The sequence below is a fragment of the Neopsephotus bourkii genome, unplaced genomic scaffold (assembly GCF_033783945.1).
Source record: "Neopsephotus bourkii isolate Nb327-2 ecotype Australia unplaced genomic scaffold, CSIRO-AGI_Nbou_v1 NB_1615, whole genome shotgun sequence".
NCBI classification, from domain to species: Eukaryota; Metazoa; Chordata; class Aves; order Psittaciformes; family Psittacidae; genus Neopsephotus; species Neopsephotus bourkii.
The window spans coordinates 2,558,491-2,574,506 of NW_026902090.1; the positions used below are offsets into that span (position 1 = coordinate 2,558,491).

Consider the following 16,016-nt stretch of genomic DNA (forward strand, 5'->3'; position numbering starts at 1 on the left):
ACTTGCCTATTGCTCTGAGTTGTTCTGTTTAACTTTGGACATAGTAAATGTGCTGTGTGTCAGTGTGGTATGAATGTATTTTCAGAGACACTTCCTTGTTACAATAGTAAACATAGTTATGAAAGATGCAGGTAAAGCATCCTGTGGGCTTGAAGTATCTTGTATCCTTTCTTTGAATAAAGATGCATGAGGTATATAGGCTTAGGCTGTAAGTTACAGTCCTGATTCTTCTCATGTTTTCCACAAAATTCAAACCCTACAGTTTAAGGAACAAATGGGTATAGGAAGTAGATGACTTTCATCCTAAAGACTTTGAGCAAGCATGCCTCGATAGAGATTGATATTTGTTTATTGCTTGTCCTCTGAAGTTCCTGCGGCCAGACCTTTTTTCTTCTCTAATCTTATGATATACATACAATATATGCAGAACAACAGTACTGCTGGGTCAACGTAAAAAACCAAGATCTCTGGCTGTTGTCTTGCAATTGTAAGTGACTTTACCCCTTTGAAGCATTATTTGAATGAATTTAGAGAAAAAAAACCCAAACCTGGCTAGGAAAGAAGGATAGTTGTATATGTTCCCTGTGTGTGCCAGGGACTTGGCATTCCTGCTGGGGCTTTCTCCTGCCTGCAGCCGGCAGCACACTGCACAGTAATCCTGCAACTTCTGCCTTTCAGTGGTTCTACTCCAGCAAGCGTGCTACTCTAGTTTTTGTTTAGTTGGGAGAGGAAGACAAGTGAGGAGATGTGAGTAATGAACTCAGATTTCCCTTTTCGTACAGAGGGGATAGCGGCTGTGTTATATTCGGAGGTAGTGCACTCTGTGTTTAGCACAGCGATGCTTTAAAAAAGATGGACATGCGTTATAATTTAAATAAATAAATAATAAAAAGTCATGCAACAAAGCACATTTAATAAAAATAGACTGCATCTGCACTTGTGGTTTGTCTGTGGCTACTGTTCCAGTTCCATCTTTCTGTTGAATATTTCTGTTTCAGATGTGTCTCAAAATAGTCAGGGAACGAGAACGGAAACCTTATCCATTTCTCTGAAGAAAAATTGAAACTCAAAGTAAAACTACTGAAAGGAGTTGTATTAGCAGCCCTGGGGGTTGGCATTCTTTCCTTTTAGAGAGCTCAGGTAAAGCATAAATTCATGTCCTCCAGAAATATCTGGTGACCTCTCCATGTTGCAAGGATGGGCTGGGATTTTCAAAAGCTCCTATGTAATTTAACCTCGCTGAAAATTAGCTCAGATGGGGAGATAGTGCATGCGCTGGATGCTTATGGCTCTGCTGAGCTGGTCCTAGGGAGGAAGTTGGTGTTTCCCCGAAGTGTGTCAGGTCCCTGCCTCCTCTGGAGCCCACCCTGACCTTGGTGGGGTTGAATAAGTAAATGGAGAGAGAAGCTCCTGAGGTGGGTGATGAGGGAGTCATTCTTTCAAAAAGCATAAAATCGGGGTGGTGATCTTTTAAATGCTGTGGGTGCCCTAATGTGAGGACAGAGGTTTGTAGTGGTCAAGTGCAACCATTCACAGACTGACATGATGAGGAACACTTGACATCATTTACCCTCTTTGGCGTAGGCACCTCTGAGTGAAAATGCTGCTTTTCCATTGTTATGGTGGCAGCATAAGGAGAGCCATGCTAGTCTGTCTTAATGATGGAGTTGGTGGGTGCTAAATGGGCCCTGAGTCACTGCAAGGAAAGTTTCCAATCTGGTGGGACTGGGAGGAAAAATAGGCATTGAACTATGGTCACTGAAGCATCAGTTGCCTGAGCTTCCCAGTACAGACCCACCTCCAATGTCATTCCTTGCTAGCAAACAAATCCCAATGGGCTTCTGCCACAAAAGGCACTACCTTTGTTTTGAAAAGGAGACATCTGATGGCTTGACATGCTGGGACATGGGAATTGGTCCTTCTCTCTGAAATGATGTGCAGTGATGAAGTACACTCATGAAGTCTCCATCTACATCCTTGTGCTTGGTACTGTGATGGTCTCTGTCCCTGTTCCCTCTTCCTTTCCCACCACCATCCACAGAAGTCCTTGGAGTGCTTTCCAGAGCCCTCTGTGCTAAGAGAAGTTGAAATAGGAAGTTCAAAGGTAACACAGTCTTGGTCGACAGGATGTTTACTTGCTATTTAAAATGTTATATCTATACATGCAGTGTTCAGCAATATTTTAAACAGGAAATTTTAGTATGGTTGCTTGTGGTTCATCTGATTTCTTCAAGAATGACTGCATATGATGCGTTTACTAAATACTTAAATTAAACTACTTGCTAGCTAACACTGCTTGAAATGTATCTCCAATAGATGCATATGTCATAATATATATGTTCTTATGTGTTTGAGTCAACTGTCACCTGCTGCAGTAGTTTTTAATTCCTCCTTATGGCTATGAGTGAGGTGCTATTTGCACCTAGATCCTATTCTTAATTTCATGGTTTTCTGTCTGAGAAAAAGTCCCACCTGAGTACTTTTTATTTCTTTCACTCAGAACCAAACTAACGCACAGTGATGGTTTAGCTAAGGAGACTGCTGTACTGCATTGGGAGAGGGATTCAGTGTATATAGATGTGCAGAGGTTAGTGATTAACATGCACACATCTCTTCAGAGGGATTTTTATTAGCTATACTGTGCATAGTGGATTAATTCATGTTCAGGGAATATGTGAGCTTGAGCACACCTGCACATTTTCTCAATAACCTTCCCTCCTACAAGTCATAATTACTAATAAGTCCCTCATTGCAGAGCTTTGTTTTATCTTTGTTTTAATTGCATGTCACAGGCATCCATCAGTGTTTTGCGGCAGAATAATTTTTACAAGGAGCAGGAAAAAAGGTATCTTGGGCTACATTTTCCAAACTGTAAGTGTACGGCATCGATGTAATTGAAAAGATGTTCCTAGTGAGAGGGCATCAGCTTCTTAGTTTGGGAAGTGGTACTGATAGATGTGATTTTCAGTTTGAACAGCTGAGGTTTTAAGCTGCTTGCAGACAATGCCCTGTAAGTTGTGGATGCAATATAAATAATGGTTTACTCATCTTCATGTGATGTAGAGGCCCACATGAGTTTCGTGCATGGCCAGATTTTCCCCTTACCATGTGTATATAGGCCTGGTGAGCAATACAGCCACAGTTATGTGGTTGTGTTGAAAAAATGGAGAAAAAGCAGGAGTTAAGATGTAGCAGGGCTCTGTCCACTCTACATGGCAATAGGCTTTTGGGTGGCTGGCTGTATTCACGTCTCATTTCATCAGGATCTATTTGCCATAGACTTTCCTACATCTGGCTGGTGATTTATTCCTGTGCAAAGACAACTGGTGTTGTCCTTCCTCTGTGTTTTGTTATTCTGGAGAATAATTTCTGGGTCTTGCTCACACTTGTTGGCGGGAGATATCGGATATACAGTTGCTGATGCTCAGCCCTAGGAAGAGCTGCTGAGCTGCTGCTGTAGGGCTTTGGGGAACAGCAGAAGGTGGAGGCCATTTCCCCAGTGTAAAATAGCTACTGTATTCAACTTAGTTTATTCTTACATTGCACAATAGAGCTCTATTTTTAGCTTTCTTTTAATGCCTTGTAGTGTAGGGAACGGTATATCTATATGTAAATGCTGAAACCAGCCATATGCTTTGTTTCTTATTTATTGCCTATACTGCAATAACTGTTCCAAATACCACATTTTACCCTTGGATTTAATATCACTAAGTAGCATTGTCCTCCAGTGCACGCTGCTGTGCATATCTTTGAATTTAATGATGTCCACCTTCCTATACCTAACTCATAGAATCATAGAATGATCTGGGTTGGGAGAGACGATCATCTAGTTCCAACCCCTGCAAGTATCCCAGAAGAAATAAGAAGCAGCAATGGTGGAAATAATGAAGGCCTGACAACACCAATCATAAGTGAGATTTCTTTGCAAATTAGTATTAATTTGTATTCTTATCATGTCTAACTTATTGCCTAGATTTTGGAATAACTTCTTATTTAATGGCATGATGGGATCAGCCTCATTAGGGTTTTAACATCTACCATATTCTGCAGACAATTGCTTGTTAAGAACTAGTATGGGACTGTGGAGAAAAGGCTCTTTCTAAGCTCACTCTGCTTTCAGCCCAATTGGTACATAGCCCTGAAAGCAAATGAGTACGTGTGTGTGTATGAGAAATTAATCCTGCTCAGGGTTGGATTAAGTGGTGCAGAAGACTCAGGGCAAGGTGCCAAAGCAGAGTTGGCATTTGCTAGAAGTGGGGCTCCCAGAGATTATTTCGATTCATGCCTCTGACCTGTGGGTCATCTGCCAGTGTCCCAAGGTGGCCGATAGTAAAGAATATTGACTGCAGACAACACTTCTGAAAATGAAGTGTGTACTACCTCTGTATGTAGAGATTTTATGGGTAACCATCTTTATGCTTGAAAACTGTTCTGTTTATTGTGAAAGGCAAATGAGTATTTGACTGTAGGGGTCTTGCTACATGTGGTGAGAGCAAAGAGCTCTCATTTTGTCCTTTGCTTTCATGACATTTTCCTGCTAGCTTTTCTGTGTCAAGTTGATGCTCTGTTCTGGTGGGACTTAGAGACTGAATATTGTTTGTGAGATTTTTGTTGTTTTACTTTATCTTCTTTTTGACTGATCCTCTCCCTTCTTGATGTGAAAGCATCCTTACCTCTGATCCTTCTTCACTTCTTCCTTACTGAACTCCTGTTTTCTTCAGAATTATGGGTGACATGTTTAACTATCATCCAAGTAATTTAGAGGCAGTAGGTGTCTGTTCAGGAAGGTTTGCAGGATCCCTTGACGTAACCTAGGGAGTCATTTGCATGCTTAATCAGAACAAGTACTCTTGCAGCCAGAAGATTAATGTTGTTAATAGTACAAAACAGATTTGATAAACAAATACAATTACCATTGCTGACATCTAGCAGGAATTAAGAATAGATTAAGAATCTCAAAATTGATAGGGCTGCTTTCTTTTTATTAAGGAATTTTACATTAATGATATCCATACATGCAGAGAGTGTTGCGTTATCAATCTAAAAACGCATTAACCCTGAAGGAAAGGGAGATTCCTGGAAAGTGAAAGCAAAACAAAAATTGGTCCTGATAGATTGCCCTCTAGAATCGGCAGGGATTACTGATGGCACAGCAGGCTACTGAGCTTGAGGTCAGGAGAAATCTTGCCTTTCAGAGGCTAGATAAGAGCGTGGCTGCCAGTCACAAGCCTTGTGGTGTGAGTGCCCACAGTCAGAGCATATGCTGCAGCCCTGCGTGTTGCTGTGCTTTGCTCTAGGGTTCATCCCTATTAGCGTTGTTGTCTGTTCATTATTCTCCCTGTCTATCTCCCTCTAGATCAGTGTATTGCTTTGAAAACGTATTTATCTGAGTGAAGCTGGTCTAAAATGGATGAGAGCCACCTTCTCTGTAGCTCTTGTGGAGTTGGTCTCTCCTAGTCTCACTGGTATTTCTGTTCCTTCACTCTGTCCTTGATTGTCTCTTAAAGGGACACTCTAATTTGCTGGCATTAAAAATTACATCCAATATGACTGCAGTTGATGGGGCTGGGGAGAGGAGTCCTTTGGTTTATCTGAGATTTACTGTGGGTCCAACAGCACAGCGAAGGTGGTGGGCTCAGAGAGAGCATTGGTGATTGATCAGATGCATGAACATATTTTTCCTGTTAGAAATGTTGATAGGAATTTTATATAAAAAAAAAGGAAAATAGTAAAAAGGAGCTATAATAAAAACCATATATATTCATGAGCATGATACAGAATGTAAACAGTGTGCTTCTGCTTGCCTCCCTCCCAACAGCCAGTGTCAGCAGAAATCTGGAATTCTCAATCTCTCCATTGAGTTAAAATCATTTTTTTGTGAGAAGCCTTTGTGATAAACCAAGGCCCCTTGCTATGAAAATCAGCTGCTTTTTGTGGTTCAGTTTACATCTTTTTCTGCCTATACTGGTAAGTGCATCCAAATGCAGAGTGGAAGCATCAAGTGATGCTGAGTACCCACAGTCTGAATTTGCCCAGTCATGTTGTACCTGATGTGGCAGTTCTGCATAGGGGCAGAGTGAGGCTGGTCCACATGAGGTGACCTACCCAGGTTTAGCCCTGAAGGCTCAAGAAGCTGCTCAGAGCAGGCTTTGTTGATGAAGCCTGGAGAATAGAAAAGAACCCAACACTTGTCCCAGGCAGGATGGATGTGCAGTGACCTCTGTAAAATTTGCCTTGATAGAAGAGGCTGTTCTTGTTTCTGACTACCATTGGAGATAAATAGTCATGGTTTGAAGCACGCAAAGCCCTAACATGACAGTGCCTACAGCTGACTTGCAGATGGATGAGTGGGACTCTGAAATTGCTGGTTTAGTGTTGCTAAACAGGTAAAGTCTTTGGGTTGCTTGCTGTGATTTCATGAAGCTTTCTCTGGCTGACACTGTCATATTTTCTCTGTGATAGACCTTGCTGTGCAGCCGTTTGGCACTGCACTGGTGCAACATTGGAAGATCTTAGCCAATAGACTGGTCAGTGAAACCAGGACCTGCTGTGAGATATGAGGGGATGGCTGAAAATATGTTTTTCAAGGAGCTATGAGGCTTGTGGCTTGGCTTAAGCAGAGCTCAGGCATTGAGGATTGAACATCAAAAGCAGTGTGGGTTGAGCTGGGAGGTGGTTTGAAGGAAACATGTGCCTTTGTTTGAGTTGCCCCTTGTCAGGTCTGGAGGTTGGTTTTGTTTGTTTGCTCTTTTTTGACTCGGACTCTTGCAAGAGCCTTTTCTTCTTCTGTTTCTTGCAGTGCTTCCTAGCAACTGAGCCCTTTGTGTGCTTTGCAAAGTTCAAGTGGTCCTCAGGCTGCTGCAAGTCCCGGGCCTGTTATCAGGCAGAGGGAAGCTGTGTAGCCTGGAGGAGGGTAGATGGGTTTGAGCCTGGGAGAGCTCTTCCACCTGCAGAGAGGAGGCTTCCACCTGTAAAGCAAGGATGGGGAATGTGCTGTGCAGAGTCCTCGTGCGATGCTACCCCCTGCTCACAAGCATAGAGGGGGAATTGAGCCATAAACCACACTGTGGCACACAAAGAAGCCATTTTAATTTCAGTCTCTGCTGGAAGCACCACGTGGAAAAGAAAATGTGATCAGTATAAAAAGAAATGTTTATGTTCCTAGGAGCAGAGTCCTCCCAAACAACTAGCATCTCTTGACAAACTGCTGTTTAAAATGCAAGTGGTTTAAGTGCTGCAGCTCAACAGGCATTCGTCACAGCTCTGGCGTAAATGCAATACGCGCTATTGGTTGGTCGCTGCTTTAAAGCAAAGAAGATTTCCGGTAAACATCTTTAGCTTGAGCAAAATGTCATTCTTTTGGTGCTTCTTGGTAAAGCTCAATGCTAGAAAGCTGGGCAAATGGCAACTTGGTAGCAAGGGCGCTGGGGGTATGGTTTTGGAACGAAATAAAGACTGGATTTTAGTTTGTTGCACAGATCAGGCTTTTGGTCAGCAGGCAGACAGAAATGTTTGGTTGGCTTTAGCTTTTGGAAGGTGAAGAAAGAAGGGAAAGGGCTTTTGAGGGGAGAGTTTTGGAATCTACAACTTCAGCTCTGATCTGTCTAACTTTAATGTTCACTGACTCAAAGTACTTTAAATAAAACCTTACTTTTCTGTAGAGCTGCTGAAAGAGTGACTGGAGACACAAGGATTGTTAAGAATTGGCATTTTTCAAAGGCTGAAAAATAGCATTTTACAAAGAGACTGAGATTAACAAAGTGACTGAGATTAAAGAAGAAGTTCAAAGAAAAAAAGCCACTCTGGAAGATAGAAATATATGGGTGCATACAATGTTCTGCAGCATCCCAGATCAAAATGACTTTTGTCTTTGCACACCAAATAGAATCAGATTATCAAATATAAAATAGTCTTAAGAATCTAATTCCTGTTGCAAAGACATTATTGATGCTGTGAATTTCATGTAATTTGGAAGACGAAAATTGCTTAATTTATTTTCTGGTTATCCTAAACTAGTTCTGATTTTTTTAATCTCCAAAGGGAAAGAGACCATCACTCATGCTGCTTTCTTGTTTTCTGATTCTGAGTGAAGCTATGTATTAAGAAATCATGCAAGTGTGGGAGTCCTGATGGGTGCAGGTCCATCTTGCATGGAGCTGGGGCTGCAGGATGGGAGGAGTTGCTGTCTTTCTGCTCTTAATCCCTGTTTCCACCACTGGCTTTGCAAAATTGGCTGAAGAGATCATGATCAAGCAGCATTGCTATGACAAGGTTCCTGATTCCTTTCTGTCCAGCCCAAGCTTCTATTGCTTGAGCAACAGTGAGTGATTCTAGATATTGTCTCTGTATCTCATTGCCTGGATTTCAGATGATTATTGGCTGTAAAATGATCTTCCTTTGCTTGGCCTATGCTAACTCTGTGATGGCTTCTAGCAGCCAGGCTTAGGTGGGAAAATTGGCAAGGCTGTCTTTGAGATGCAGTAGAAAAGCTTGCATCATGTTATAAATTAGTTTCTGAAATGCAGTGATTACAGCTCCCTGTATCTTTCCTAGGCAGATGTGCAACGGTGTTTATCATACAAAGGATGAAACATTCTATCTGTTCCCATGGTAGGAAGGATAAAATGTAGAGAAATATCCTTCAAATGTTCTATAAGTAAATTTGAAAGAGTGTTAAAGTCATTCATCCAAGAGATGACTGCAGTTCTTGCAATGCTCTTCACCAGAGATGTGATAACCTCAGCCATTTTGCTGGAAGATATTTCTGTCCCATTATCTGTAGAGTGACTACCACTTGTGAGTTATCCCACAGAGACCTTTGTGCTCTGAATCCCCATATAGCAAAGCTGCTCATGGGGACTCCATGTAGTACCTCATCTCAAACTGATTGCAGCTTCAGACTGACCAGTCTACAGGCAATTGCTTGAAGTAGATCAAGAAATTCTTTAGCATACAGTAACTGGAATTTTTTAAGATTCATTGGTTATATATGCATGACAATACACACTTTCCATCTTCTTATAATGTTGTGCTTTGGGGAATCTGTGCTTGAACCCTCAGGGGCAGAATTTATCCTTTTTTTCTTTAACATGTGGCAGAAGCTGTAGTCTTATGACACATATGTGGCTGGTACTGCTGGCTCAGTTGAGGCAGGAGGAGGTATGTAGTATTGTGTGGGCAGCTGTAATAAAGCTTAAATATGGGCAAGTTACCTTAAACAACCCCAGTACTCCAGAGAAGTGATTTTGCAGTGTATCCTCTAGGAAAAAAATGCTGCTTGATAGCAGTTTTGAATTTGTGCAACTTCAGTTGGACATATATTTTTTCCTCTACATACTGTGTTCACAGCAGTAGGTTCAGATCATGCCTTGAGATCTGCTTTTGGGTGCAGAAAGCTAATCAGGGAAATGTTTCATAGCCCAGAGGTCTGGATTTGCAGACTCCAGTTCAACAGCTGCATCTCTCTGTGCTGGCAGGAAGGAGCATCTGTCAGGGATGCAGTGTGGTCCTTATTAAATTATAATTTAGAGCTATGGCTTAGAGAATCAGGTTCAGTTATATACTTAAAAATAATAATAATAATACTAATCCAGTGGTTAGTCTTCTCAAAAGAAATGCCTCTTAGCTGGACAAAGACTAAATTTTTCAAGCTACAAAGAGCAAGGAAAATGGATGAATTGGCGTCCCCACTTAATTGCTCCTTGCTCCTATGAAACAGTGTAGGTGTCTTTCCACCAAGAGAATAAAGCCCCCTGAGCCTTTAGGCTTGTTTCCTATTTGTGACAGAGCAGTCACGCCATGAATTTGGCTACATCAGGAACAGTGCTCTGAATTGCGTGACATCGAGTTTCCTCCTCTTTCCACTCTTATCAATGCCCTAATATACAGAAATGCCCTTTTGCATGAATTTTCAAGCAGAGTGTTGTTTCTATTCCAGGCTGACTTGCTTTTCTAGCATGTCTCTTCCTTCAGCTATTTAGAAATGTGGTATTTTTTTATTTTCATGATGTTCCTCCCAAGTCACATTACCCAACTTCAGTAAATGGCAAGTGGTCATCTGAGTCAGGAAGGATCAGGGTAGCATAAAGCTGCTGAAGACTGAATCATTGGGAGGTTTTCTTCTGCATAGCTTGTACACACTGATGTTAACACAATTTCTGAGCAAGGGGTGGCAAAGGTTCCTTGGCATCCTTTCATAGGAAACATTGGGTTGGGTTAGCCTCTACAAAATGACTCGAGGAGTTGACTCTGTTACCCAAGTTGTAAGAAAATAATAATGAAAGTTTGTGAAGTTCTATACGGGTTTGTAATTGAAAAGCTTTGAGCTTTGGCCTGAAGTGTATTTTTGCCTGTGCAAATCACAGGACTGGAGTTATTGTGCTCTGTTACGGTAGCAGAAGAGGTGAGGAGACACCTCCTGCTGTCCTCTGGTGCAAGCATTGGCTGTGGGTATTGAGCAGCATATGTTCTGACAGATTCATTAAAATCAACTGAAATTCAGAGGAAGCCTGCTATTGCTTACAAAGTTATCTTCCTCTTACTCCCATTTACTTGCTGTTTCTTACGTAAGCAGTTCTGGGCAAGACATGTCTTCTGCCTGTCTGTGAGATCTGACATTAAGGGGTGGCTACCAGGTAGAATCACTTTTAAAGAAATAAAACATTTCTGTGTGCTCTTGTTCTCAGGAAATAAGGATTCAATAGCCTCAGTCTTTTACTGGCTGACCTGTTAAAGCAGCTGCTAAGGAAAACAAGTTCCTGTATGGACTACTCCAGCAGCTATTTATAGCAAAACATTAATTAATAACTTCATGGGTCTGGCATGGGAATTCCTAGGAAGGATGATGGAATAGTATTCATGCTGTTTCTTTGGAATAAGTGCCAGAGATGGTGTTTATCTTTGTTAAAATAAGCTGTAACTTTATGCCCTGACTGGCTGTTGAAATTTGATGTTTTAATTCAATGGCCCAGGTTTAGATGCTGGTCTGCTAAAGAAACAAGGTTAACTGCTGGTAGAGGGTGTTTAAACTGGTGCAAGCAATGTGCTTCAGAGCCACACAAGAGTGGGAAAGTCAGTAAGTTAGATTTCACTTGACTGTGGGACAGAAAGTGCAGATTAATGAAGGAATGCATGTGTGGATGGCCAAATTCTTGCGTAAAAGGAGATGTGTTGGCCTTTCTTCTGCTTTTGCCTCAGCAGTACTTAAACTATTTGCCTGGAAAAGAAATAGTATTTTAATGATGTAGTAGTTAACACTTCTAGTGCTACTGGAGACCTCTCTGGTTTGGGCAAAAGTGCTTTGTTAGAATTTCTATTTGTGTAGTGAGAAGTTGCTGGAGAGCAGGGCTGGTGCCCTGCACTGGGTTGGCAGCTTTACTTCTGTGCTGCCATGCCAGCTCTGCCAGGTAGGGTGGATGAAGGGAGTTAAGTGTAGAGTTCCTGTGCTTTAATCCCAGCAGTGCACCTGAAAAAAATGCCATTTTGATGTCAAACTCTGTAACCTCGCTTAGTGCCAGTGCAAATTACTTTGCAGGAATACATTACAGATTAACTAGTGGGTACTACCAAAATAAATCCATCTGATTATAAATTTTTATGCTTGGGGAGCCTTGTATAATCAGTAGTGTCATGGTTTAAACCCAACCAGACAGCTTTTCACTCACTCCCCCCGCCCCTTCTTGCCCTCCCCCTATTCCTGGAGGGACGGAGAGGAGAATCAAAATAATGCAACTCCCACGGGTTGAGATAAGAACAGTTTAGTAACTAAGGTATAACACAAATCACTACTGCTACCGCCAATAATAGTAATGATAAAGGAAATAACAACGGAAGAGAATACAACACCTCAGCACCAGGCGACTGATAACTTGCCCCCCCAGCCCAACCAAGCACTGACCAATACCTCCTCCAGCCCTCCAGTCCTTTAGCCCTACTGGGTAACTCCCAGTTACCTCCTGGGCATGATGTGCTGTGGTATGGAATACCTCTTTGGTCAGTTTGGGTCAGCTGTCCTGTCTCTGCTTCCTCTCAGCTTCCCCTCCTCCCTGGCAGAGCATGAGGCTCACAAAGTCCTTGGCCAAACCAAAACATCATTGTTATCAGCTCTGTTCCTAAGCCGAAAGTCAAAACACAGCACTGCACCAGCTACCAAGAAAGAGAAAAATGACTGCTACTGCTGAAGCCACGACAAGTAGGATCTGTTTTGTTTCAGGAGAGTGGGGTGGGATTTTTAGTTTGATTTTTCGTTTTTCAAAATAAGAAGATATGAAGAGTGTCTGTGTTGAGGAGACCAAATCAGCAGAGTGCAAGAGATCCTAAGCGAGGGAGAAATGTGCTGTTTAAGATGAGGTCAGTGAAGGAAGTGAAACACTTGAAAGAGGGAAGTGGCTGACAAACTTTAGCACTGGTGACAAGAGAAGAGGAAGATGTTTTGGAGAGGAAGGGATAGCAAAGCAAGCAGAGGAGAAGGTTGTGTGTTCGTGTGAGTTTTCCTCAAAGAGAAATGGGCACAGGGAGCGATGAGAGAACAGAAAAGAGGAATTCAGGCAAGTACATGGTTCCTATAATTCTGTAACATTAAAAACGATGTTAAACATGGCCAAATAGTAAAGGCAGTAGAGTTTCACCTGCTCTAATAACCTCACACTTTAAGGATTTATTTTCTGCTAAATATAATCAGGAAAAAAGCCACTGGAATCAGCATCTTTTGGGTGTAGTCACTGTGTAGCAAAACTAGAATTCCAGGTGCAGTTTTCATTGTCAATAAAGAAATTTCATATTCCTTTTCACAATGGAAAAGCCTTGCAGCCAGGAGACTCTCAGCAAGTGTATGTTTAAATGGTTTTAAGACTGCTTTTGGACTTTATATTGAATGAAAATCTTTGATATTTGGGTAAGTGGTATGGTTGGAAATAGTTTGGAGACTGTACTGACTAACAGCTAACACTGAAAGGAGGGAGTGTAAGCCTTTGGGCAGAGTACTGCTTGGGCCTTAGAGAAATAATCATTACATCTCAGAAGTGTTTGTTAAGTTTTAAATACGGATGGGAGTAAGGAGGTGCTTCTGGTAGGCATACTCTCAAGAGGCCCTGCAAGGAGCAATAGCAGGGGACTTCAAGAGGAAGCGTGTGAAACAAGTATGACTTAAGCACTGCGTTTTCAAGCATGACTACACACAAAATGACTCAACTTTACAGTACCTCAAAGTGGCTCTAATGGATGGAAATCAGGAAAAAAAGCACACTCCAAGTGTAAATGTCATGCATGATAAAAGAAAAACTGCTTCCTGAGATTCTTTAGAAATGGCATTACAGCATCAAACTTCATGGTATGTTGTGCTGAATGATAAACATAATCTACACTGTCCAGCTACAGGCTCTGGGATGTACATCCTGACCTATCCACATGCTAAATTAAAGTGAGAGCACACACATGTGACATTCACAATAAATTCAAGCAGCAAAAGGTAGAAGAGGCAATAAAGCCACTGGAGATACCACAACTGCAGTCCAAAGTCGTCAACAATGTTTCTGAACTGAAATGTTATGCCATTCTAACATGCTCTGCTGTAAAGCAAGAGCCCATCAGGGCTGTGTTGGCCATAGCTGTGCTGTGTACAAGGACACATACTTGAGAAGGCACAAAGCAAGTGTGGTGCTGAATGCTCAGTGTGGCTGAGCCCTGAGCAAGGAGCTCTCTGAACTCTTGAGGAAGGAGCTCTTTGCTGTTCACTGTGATCTAAGCTCACCTAGTATGCTGATCTCTAAAGCTTTCATGGCTTTGAGGAACTGATGGTGTTTGGGGGTGAAATCACTGTATCTCAGGGGTATTTCAGTTAGTACTACTCTAGTGTTTGCTGTGAGATGAATGGTGCTGTTCTGTCTTGGAGAGTTTTTCAGGCTCTTTCTAGAGGTATCCCTCCAGCAGTCTTTGTTCTCTGCTCAGGAGCTATGAACAGAGCCTGTTCATAATACTTACAAATACTGTCTCTGTAAGATGTTTCTGCTTTCTATTCTATGTTGGAGAATCTGCACTATTCCGGGGTCTTACTGTTCACTTGCCTTATTCTGGGGACACATGGCAGAGCCAAAATTTTTGGAGAGAGCAAGGCAGGATGGTGTCTCCAGCCTGGAACTTTAGTCTTTCTTGATGACAGGTGGTCTTTGATTAGGGAGCTGTGCTAAACAATACGCTTAGGATATGGGAGGTCAGAAACAGCAGATTTTGGGCCACTGTGTTCTGCATCTCATGCACTGGGATGAATGGTAGAGCAGTGGGAGAGTGTGCTCCAGCTGATGGTCCAGATGAGAAGCATAATTCAGAGATGCTCTTCATTACCCTCTTATGACCCTATCTTTTTTCCACTGGTGATAGAGAGAGTATAAAGAATAGCATCCTAATTTAGCTCATGATATTGTAAACATGCTGTGTGAGTAGGCTGCTGTGGGCCCAATTCAGTGTCTCGAGTCTACAGGCACATCTTTGATTTTACACAGGTATAACTCAAAGCCAATTCAAGAGCTTGAGTTCAGAACCACAGCTTCTCTAGCTCACATTTTCTTTGCATGGCTTTGTCAATAGGCTCCTCCTTTTTCTACCGTCTTTTGGATTTTGGTTCTACAAGTCCATTTGCTTGTGTCTACCACTCTTACGTTTGCTTTTTGCCTGCTCTCCCTTGCTCCCACCTTCTTTCTTGTCCTGACAAACATCTAAAGTTTAACCCTGACAGGTTACTTCAGTTTCTGGTGAGATCTCAATATTCAGACTTCCAAGCTGTTACACTACATGGAAAATGTGCCCAGGATAGACTTTCCATTAAACTGTATTTAAATTGGAAGAGAATGCTGGCACCTCTGCAAGTATTCCAGAATTAGATCCCAAAATACTGAAGCTAGTTAATCTTTTGGAAGAACAAAAACTCTTACTGATTTATATTTAGCAGAGGGAATGCATTTTAAAAACAGTGTCTATATGAGGCCCCTAGAAGAAAACATCTTTTACATTGATTTGTAGAGCATGGGAATACTATGTGGCCATAAAGCATTTGCAGTTGGGCTCTATGTATCTACATTTTTGCAGTGTGAACTGTCATGACCTTTCTGAGAGTGGCTGCTCTGCTGGCTGTGGGCTGGGCAGGGAAACGTGGCTACCTCTGGGGCATCAGTTTAGCTGTTCATCACAGCTGTGCCTGGTATGACAGGAGGGGAAGGGAAAAAGCAGTGTAAACACTTGACTTGTAAAGGTAAAGCTTTGGTTCAAAACTGATGCAAGGTTTGTACTTGCATGGGACCTCTCTAGCTCAGGTGCCTGACTCTGTCAGGGGCTGAGGGGATGTGGTATCTGGGGAGAGCACATGTGAAGCCACCGTTTTGCTTCCTGGCAGACCTTCAGGAGGATGTGGGTGAGGGCAGAAGGTGAACTTGACCTCTGTGTGTGCTCATACAAGGTTAGAGAGAGGAGCAGAGGTGCTGTTGGCCCTAATCTCAGCAGCGCTGGTCGTAGTTACATGTCTACAATAACTAGTTAGGCTTAGTTTACATTACATTAGCTGTGATGTTAATACAGGTGTAAAATGCTCTGTAAGTAGTTCTGATCTACACTAAGAATAGTAGCTAACTGGAATTCAGTAGATGGGAGAGTTCACTGGCTTGTCAAAGTGGGCAGTGGAAAAGGAGCTATGTCAGGGAACTAATTATTACAGAGAAGCAAATTAACTTATAAAGTATACGAAATCTTATGGCCAACAGTGTACCAGTTTACCTCTGAAAAGATAAGGAGTATCAAGCGGAGGCAGCATGGAAAGTTTGGGGTTTTTTTTAATTCATTCTTTGCCACCATCTGCAGCATGGACAGATCAGCCGCCACCTTGGGCAAGCTGTTCGTCCTCCTCTTGAATCATCAGATATTAGCAAAGGAGAAGATTCCCAAACGGCACATTTGGAAGAGAAAGATAAACAGAATTTTTAAAACATCCCTAAATCTTGAACAGAACTGGACTCAATCTTGCTTTCTTTCGT

General features: G+C 42.1%; 1 protein-coding gene across 5 annotated transcripts in view; it reads left to right on the forward strand.

Moving 5' to 3' along the window:
• The window catches only part of NEURL1 (neuralized E3 ubiquitin protein ligase 1), a 228,775-nt gene that overhangs the window by 137,135 nt on the left and 75,624 nt on the right, over positions 1 to 16,016 (forward strand). The gene's annotated exons all lie outside the window — the stretch shown is intronic.